Source organism: Triticum dicoccoides, chromosome 6B (assembly GCF_002162155.2).
Source record: "Triticum dicoccoides isolate Atlit2015 ecotype Zavitan chromosome 6B, WEW_v2.0, whole genome shotgun sequence".
Taxonomy (NCBI): domain Eukaryota; kingdom Viridiplantae; phylum Streptophyta; class Magnoliopsida; order Poales; family Poaceae; genus Triticum; species Triticum dicoccoides.
Genome location: NC_041391.1, coordinates 231,800,704 through 231,808,518, shown reverse-complemented (window position 1 = coordinate 231,808,518; position 7,815 = coordinate 231,800,704). Strand labels below are relative to the sequence as shown.

General features: G+C 44.0%; 1 long non-coding RNA gene across 2 annotated transcripts; it reads left to right on the top strand.

The window, feature by feature from the left end:
• The first annotated feature begins 322 nt into the window (after positions 1 to 322).
• On the top strand, positions 323 to 5,469 carry LOC119323677. 2 transcript variants are annotated; one of them, XR_005156451.1, is made up of 3 exons: positions 323 to 936; positions 1,118 to 2,562; positions 5,250 to 5,469. It is a non-coding gene; the product is annotated as an uncharacterized LOC119323677 (long non-coding RNA). The 2 variants fall into 2 exon arrangements; XR_005156450.1 differs by having other exon boundaries at positions 1,118 to 5,469.
• The last annotated feature ends 2,346 nt before the right edge of the window (positions 5,470 to 7,815 follow it).

Genomic DNA, 7,815 nt, shown 5'->3' with positions numbered 1-7,815 from the left:
CTTTGTACTAAATTTAGTACAAAGTTGAGTCATCTATTTTGGAACGGAGGGAGTACTTACCAGACTACCAACGCTTCAAAACAAAATAAAAAATTTACATGAAAAAACTTTTTCAGACTATTTTATCCCTTTTAATATATTATTTTCATCTATATTGCTTTTGTCTTTTTATATTTACACAAGTTCTTACCATTAAACCCATTAACAGTCGCGCAAGGAGCGTCCGCTCGCATGGTCCACGTGGCCAGAAGGGATTCGCAATGTGCTACTGTTCAAACTGTAGAGGAATATTTCCGGGCAGCTTCCTCTCTGAATCCCTCGCCATCGCCCGCTTCTCTTTACCCACGCACGCAACCTCCTCCCCTGCCTCAATGGCCGCCGCTCTCGTCTCCTCTTTTCCTCTCTCCCTCTCTCGTTTCCTCTCCCATGTGACCCGCCGCCACGGGCGTCGCCAGCGGGAGAGTAGACGGCTCCGCTCTCCCACGCAGCCACACAAACGGCGTCGCCTCGAGGGAGGAGTGGGTGGGAGGAGAAGACGGCGGCGGCGTTTTCGTTCTGTGATTTGCCTCGCACGTGCGGCGGTGGATCGATCCGGTTGCCCGCCGCCGTTGTCGCCTGCTCTCCCCACTCGCGTCACCCGACCCTAGAAAGCTCACGGCCTCACGGGGACAAGGTCCGCGTTGGCGGGCGCGGAGGAGGGGGAGATCTCGGACGACGGAGACGGCTCCGCCGCTGCGGGGCGCGGCAGCCGGAGCGGGTTCGCCACGGAGATGGCCGTTCGCGGCGTCGCCCTCGGGGAGAGAAGGGGAGGGGAGGGCCAGACGAAGAGAGGAGGGAGAGGGAGAAGGCGAGCCCATGGAGAAGTGCCACCGCAAGCAGATCTTGCCGTCGGCGGCAAGAAGGCCACGCCCCCCTCCACCTCGTGCGTTCACCCAGGTACACAACCATCTTCCTTCTCCATCTGCTATGACTTGCAGACAATCGAAGCAGTGTATTGTGCTAATCAAAAGAATATATATCCATAGACGGCACAGAAGGTGGGACAGAATGATAGTATGAGGCTAGACCACATTTTTGTGTGGCCGATAATCTAATTTTTGTTCATTATTCTTTTCAGCAGTGGAAGCAATGCCCTTTTCCCCCTGTTGAGAGATCAAATCAAATTGCATCGGTACGCCATGCCGCCACCAATTTGATCATGCAAACCTGATGAAGATAATGTATTATGTGTGGCCATTCATGCAGAGTATGTCTGGTTCGCCGGCCACTATCTTGGATACGAATGATCTAAATGATACCAAAATCTTAGCATCAATGTATCGCTGCAATTTTCTGTGTTATCTGATTTAGCTGCAGGAATTGTTGTATCTTTGCCTTTCTTCCTTCATATTCTACTAGATGGGTGCTACTCACTGTTGAAGTATTTGTCAGTTATACCGATTGTGTTGTTGTAATTTTCTCAGCTCTACCCTTTGAACTTTTTTTATTTGTATCATTGCTGTTAGATATTTTGGCGCCTGGAAATAATAATAATAATAGGAGATGCTGTACATACAGCAGCATCCATCCTCACTAAACAGTTGTAGTACTGGTTGTGGCTGATCTTGTTTGCCAGGTCCTTTATCAATTCTGCCTGTTCTGGTCTAAAATATCTATTCCTTCCTATCCTAACTCATTGGGTTAATCTAGGAGGTTTCTCATTGGAGCCAATAGCAACAACCTCATGTTTCATATGTTTTAATTTGTGAGTTCTGACATTCTTCATTATCTGCATATGAAATCTAATCCCTCCGTCCCAAAATATAAGATCATTTTTAACACTATTATAGTGTCAAAAATGATCTTATATAATGGCACAGAGGGAGTATTTCTGAACCTATATGAGATGCATACATTTAGTATTACCAGTCCGAGCTTCAGAGAAAGACTAACCAATACATGATTTTTTTTGCAAGGAACCATTACATGATCTCATGGTAGTAGATGGTTATATATTTTTGCTCCACATTGCATTGTTATGTTCAGAATATATTCATGCCTTAACAATGCAGCTGGAAGCGATACACGTGTTCACTGAACTGGATTTTCTTACTCAACAAAATATATTGTGAGGCTTGAAAAATAGTTTCTTGAAGCAAATGCTGGAGAGTATAGCTATAGTGACTAATTAAACATGGCAAGTAATTTTGCATGCCCTCTTAGTTTTATTTTGTACATCTTCTTGGAGTTTTACTCCATTAAATTTCATTTGAGCACATGCATTTACTGTATGAGATATTAGTCATGTGTAAACCTTCAGTTAGCTTTGCTGGCACTGTATTGCTGTTATTTTCATAGTGAATAGAATTGGGGACATTGTACATTTTGTGATGTTAACAAGGATCTGAGAATGCATTTCTTAACTAAGTCCTATGATCTGCTTAGTAGTGTGTACAAGATGCTGCGTCCTTTCTCTTACTGTTGGTTGCAGAGGCTGTACCTAAAGGCTAAAAGGATACTGGAGCTTATGAAAGTGGAGAAACTCAGAAGGGAAAATATTGCAACTCATCTACAGGTATTGCGGTATGGCATTTACTTCCATAATGACCTTACTATTCGAGTGTTATGCCTTCCATCCATGATTCATGAGCATTTGATGCAGAGAGAGAGAGAAACTTTTACAGAATTGGTACCAATATTATCTGCAAAGTGGCCTTCTTATCCTGTATCAAATTAAGAGGGCCAACTTTTGATCAAAGATTTTTTGAAAGATATATTTTTATGCAGTAACCCACTTCAGATGATGGATTACTAATTTTTTTTAGTATTTACCTTCCTTACATATACATGATTTAGACCATTTATGTATATATTGCCTTCAGCTCATGGTCAAATTCATTTATGTATTTCTTCTACTGGTGAGTGTTACAACTAAACCGGTCAGGGCCTTATTAAAAGTATCTTAGACCTTCCTGTAAATAGACAGTCAAAGCTTTCTTATTAAAAATCTCTACATTTATGTTTGAAATATTTATGTTGCATCAGCTCACATTATTCTTTTTTGTATAACATGACCCTTTGATTCAGTTATTTGGGTTCATTGCTGAACTTTGTACTGGTTGTTCATTTGTATAGCTTATGGCAAGGTACATATTCTATTTAGCATTCATGTTTACCATTGGTTATGGGTTAAAGTCAGTAAAGATGGCATATTCGCATGTTTGCAAATCACTTTTTGCTGTATATAAGCGCCATCAAGGATCAAGACCCGTGGACGTGTGCAAGCTAGATAAGTACGCACATGAACGCTCAGGAGGCGTGCCAATGGCACGCCCCAGCCACTAGTTCTACATACAAAATAGACGGGGCGGCAACGCGCGCCATCATGGTCTAGTTCGATTCACAGCTCCTCCACCTAGGGCATCTCTCCTGCCGCCGCCGGCAGGCCACCATGGCATGCCCCATCTACTGTTGCTAGCACAAATCCAGCACAGCCTATAGGCTCTCGCACGCGTGTCGATTCCTTCGCCCAGATCCGTTAAGTTTCATGGGAGCCGAGACGGATCTGTCCGCGCCGCCGCTGAGCCGACCGTGTCCCGGGAGCCGGAGACTCTCTTCAAAGACGAACAGGTAAGATTTTGAACCAGGCCTGAGTTGTAGTCCGTGCTTGTCCGCTGCCCTTTCCTCCGGAAGTGCAACACATATCTGTGGAGCCGTGGAGGCGTGCTGCATTTGGTTAGTTCATCCTCTAATTTCATAGTGCCGTGTATTGATCTCTACAATGTAGCCCATAATGGTTGGAAGTCTGCCATGATGTGGCTAAAATTATGAACTGAAAGCCAACTGTTGCAGTTGTATGCCAACAATGAAAGAAGTGAAAAAATTATGCAAGTAAAGCTATATCTAATGTTAATTGTAGTTATGAAAAATTCCATGTCCCGCAATGCAATCTTAGCAGATAGTAAAGTTAGTTTGGAGCATATATATGCAACAGTATATTTTTAATCCTGGCATAATCAGAAGATTGCTTGCTACATGGACCAAGTTCTCGTTGAGTCACTCTCTTACAGCATCTCGCAAATCATGAAATCTAGTGTTCCTTAAATGTTGGCTGTTGCTTTCTCTCCTAACATGTCTAGCTGAATTATAAACATAATCTATCTTATAGAGTGTCATAGAATGTTTCTTACATATGGGAGTTGGAAACCACATGCACAGCCTAGCACAAGTTCAGACCAAGTGCATTATTAGTCCAGCCGGCCAGATGAACCCCAAGAATATTTTGACTATCAGAAATCCCAGTAGAATTCTATGTCAGACTGGGACAACTGAGTACTAGAAATCTATGTAGTTGTTCTCACTTCACAGCAGCTGGACTTAGAAAAGTTCGATGACTCCAAAATAGTTTTTTCAGTATAATAAACTAAGTTACTGACCATTTATGTTAAGCAAAGATTTACTGTGCATTAGCGTCCACCCAAAAAAATCTTTGGGAACGACTAGAACCATGCATTGCTGGCTCACATCATTTTGTAGATTCGAAACAATTTGGGAACATGTGACTAATATAAAAACTTTTTGTTTGACCCAGCTTAGGTAATTGTTTTACTGCCATTTCAGCATGATTGAGTTTCTTCAGTCAAAAGATAGGCTTTCTTTGTCGTTTAACAAATGTTATAGGTAAATACGACATCAAAACACATTTTTTTTGCACATGGACATCAACACTGTTTAGATTCTTAGTAAGAGAACAATGCCATGGAGGGTGAGCAACAAAGTGTTCGTACTTGGCACACTGAACAATGACTGCTACTTTCTTGGTTATCTATGTACGAAGTGTAATACTCGTGGCGCCAGCCGTGTCTGGTTCTGTTCTTCTGAGTTCTCCGTCTGAGTCGGAGCTGCGTTGTCTGGCTGTAGGTCGACATGTTGTCGATTAGGGTGGGCTTTGCCCTGTGTGTTTCAGTCTTTGGGAGTGGGCTTGGCCCTTGTTGTTCCGGTTTTTGCCCGGTTTTCCGTAATTAACTGGGCAATTCTCTTCTGCTTAATTAATAGACGAGGCAATCTTTGCCTCCGTTTCGAAAAAAAGTGTAATACTCGTGTGCAAGTTCTTGCCATTTAAAAATTTATGTCACTGCTGCATGTAGCATCAGATGCCTATTAGAGCTAGTTGCAGACATAGTTAAGTTTCACTTTTTTGCATGTTTTAGCAGTGTTATCAGCTGATATCAAAATAATCAGCTGTTCTAATCCTTGATTTTGTCATGTAGGTGTGTGCTTTTGTGCTTGCCATGAGGAGAGTAAGGGCTCATCAAGTGGTCTGTGGTAAAATTGTTTTGTTTAGCTATGTGAATTTGTGAACTAAAATGGTATTCTTGTATACGTTTCGGATGTATTCCCTATAGAAATGGTACTCTTATATATATGGTCACAATGTGGTACTCTTGTGAATTACTGGAGTACAAGATAAAGATGTCAGCATGTGGTGCACCTTTATTTGTTGAAGTGATTTTGTTTTCAGTGGTCTTTTGATGCTACGAACTCCACCTATGTCTTCTAGGCATAGCCGGTCCCAAGCCTGGGTAAAGGAAGAGGGTTGTGATAGGCTTGGCGAGCCAACGTAAAAACTAGCCAGTCCCATAGGCATGAAACCCATTTGAGCGAGAGTAGTACTAGGATGGGTGACCTTCTGGGAAGTCTTCGTGAAAGACTTTCATATCTAAGGGTTGTGATAGGCTTGGCGAGCCAACGTAAAAACTAACCAGTCTTTTGGGTACGGAACCCATTCGGGCGAGAGTAGTATTAGGATGGATGACCTCCGGGGAAGTCCTCGTGAAAGGCTTTCATATCTAGCCTACCCTAACTTGTTTGGAATAAAAGGCTTTGTAAGTGGGAAGTGGTCTTTTGATGCTACGAATGGGTTTTCGTATTTGCCTTGTCATCAAATAATGCTCATGATTATTGTATTACCATTGCCTTGCTAAAGTCCTGCTTTGAGGATAGTGAGCAATGCAAACAGATGGCAGTACATTTTTTTCTGCTTATACTTACTTTGCAACTCATTCTGAAAAAGGAATAGCATGCCTGCACTCAATCTGTACTCTGCATTCCAGTGAAGAATTCTGTTGCAGAAAATGAATTATGTACGTTACGCAAATGTCCCCCTCAATAATCTGGTGTAAATTTGCTTAATCTGCTCCTCTTTATTGACACTGGATGTTGGCAGGAGTAACCGAGCCACTAGGATGCCCAGTTCAGTACAAAATCCTTTTTTTTTGTACATAATCTGTTTTTATTTTTTTTTGAGAATTGTACACAATCTGTTGTTGAAACGTTGAGATCTGTTGTGATTTTGCAAGGCCTTACGGGGGCAACATGCAAATATACCAAGGGTGTGTGTGTAAACAATAAGAGAGTTGATCCTATCCCTACATGCAGATCCAACGCACCATGAGGCCTTGGAGCATGGTATCATGGGAGGCACGGTGGCACTGGATATTTCCCCCCACCTCCACTAGTACGCTGCCAATTCGTCCTTTCGCTTAGGTCGAGCTCATGAATTGGATAGCCGTGCCGGACCCTGCCGTCGTTTGTATAGGGCAGGAGTTTGTGCGGTAGTTGATAAGAGAGTCGAGTAAATAACAAAACAAAACCCTATGAAAGACCTAAGAACATCTCCTATAGGCTGTATTGGATTTGTGCTAGCAACAGTAGATGGGGCATGCCATGGTGGCCTGCCGGCGGCGGCAGGAGAGATGCCCTAGGTGGAGGAGCTGTGAATCGAATTGACCAAGAAGCGAACGGAACAGACGGATATGCAGTTTGTCACTGAATCATGGAATAAATCAGGGTGTGTTTTGCATAAATGGCAACATCAGGTGAGCGAGCTCAATCTTGTGCCTCCAGTCCAGATTGAACGACCCACATGGTCGCGTATCAGTGGAGCATCTCATGTACTGTATCACCAGATATCTACCCTCCCCCACCTCCACTAGTACGCTGCCAGTTCGTCCTTTCGCTTAGGTCGAGCTCATGAATTGGATAGCCGTGCCGGACCCTGCCGTCGTTTGTATAGGGCAGGAGTTTGTGCGGTAGTTGGTAAGAGAGTCGAGTAAATAACAAAAAAAACCTATGAAAGACCTAAGAACATCTCCTGTCCTATTTTAAGGCATGAAAACAAGGCTCTGTAAAACAAATGTGCACCAAAACTGTTTTTTTTTGCACGAGCAAGTGCTGTGTCTACAACAGCTGCCGTAAATTATCGAAAAAGGGTTCCCCTTTGTATTACAAAGCAACAACATCGATACAACCGATAGGTGCTGGGGCGGAAGCAGGCACGCTCAAAAAAATGAAAGAGAAAATACAAAAGGAAAAAATGCCGACAACGGCGGATCAACGAAAATGAAGATGACTCGCAACCTCTGCGCCCGCCAGAGAATTCCACCACGCTCCTAGCACCTCGAAACGCCGCATACCAAGCAACACCTTCAAGAAGGAACGGGAGATAACGACGCTGCTACCGGACATGGCATAGGGTTTCCCCCGGTACGCGAAGGGCCGTGGGAGGGAATGAGTATATCCGACGCCCTTCAGGAAGGCACGGCGGCGCCCACGGGCGTCACCGCGTCGGTGCCGGACAAGCTGACAAGGATTTCTCCCAACCGCCAACCAACCACGACCCCAGACGATCCATCGCGCTCCACTATACTTGTCGTCCATCAATATGCGCCACCATGGACTCGCAGTCACCATCGCCGTCTCACCGTGACAAGCGAAGCGAGACGGCGGGATCGAGAGGAACCAGCCGGAAACGAGGAGCAGCAGGTGAGGGAGTCC